Below are 399 nucleotides of genomic sequence, written 5' to 3' on the forward strand. Positions count from 1 at the left end.
GGGGGCAGAAAATGCTTTCCGTCCTGCGGCCTGGCAGCACCCTGTGCCTGCAGGTAATCCGTCCTACAGACGGGGTTTGCTCATGTCCTTTCTGCAGCCTGTCTTCTGGCCTCGTCTGTCCAGCCTGAACCCCTCGCCCATGACTGCACACCACGATCGCCTACAGATCAGGCTTCTGAATGTGGATGCTGTGGGCCGGCTGCTGGCAGAGGACACGGCCACGTGGACGGCCCAGGAAACACGGAGAGCTGGGTGGGAGGGGAGAGGGCCTGTGAACAAGCTGCCGCCTGGGGTTTCGCTGGGACCCGTCTCGAGGTGACAAGGGCATCCTGGAGGAGCCTGCAGACCCCAGGGAGCACGCCAGTCTCCACAGTCAGACCAGACACTGAAAACCCAAGA

The sequence above is a fragment of the Bos grunniens genome, chromosome 26 (genome assembly GCF_055505025.1).
Source record: "Bos grunniens cultivar Pamir isolate PY7600 chromosome 26, Bosgru_T2T1.0, whole genome shotgun sequence".
In the NCBI taxonomy this organism is placed as follows: Eukaryota; Metazoa; Chordata; class Mammalia; order Artiodactyla; family Bovidae; genus Bos; species Bos grunniens.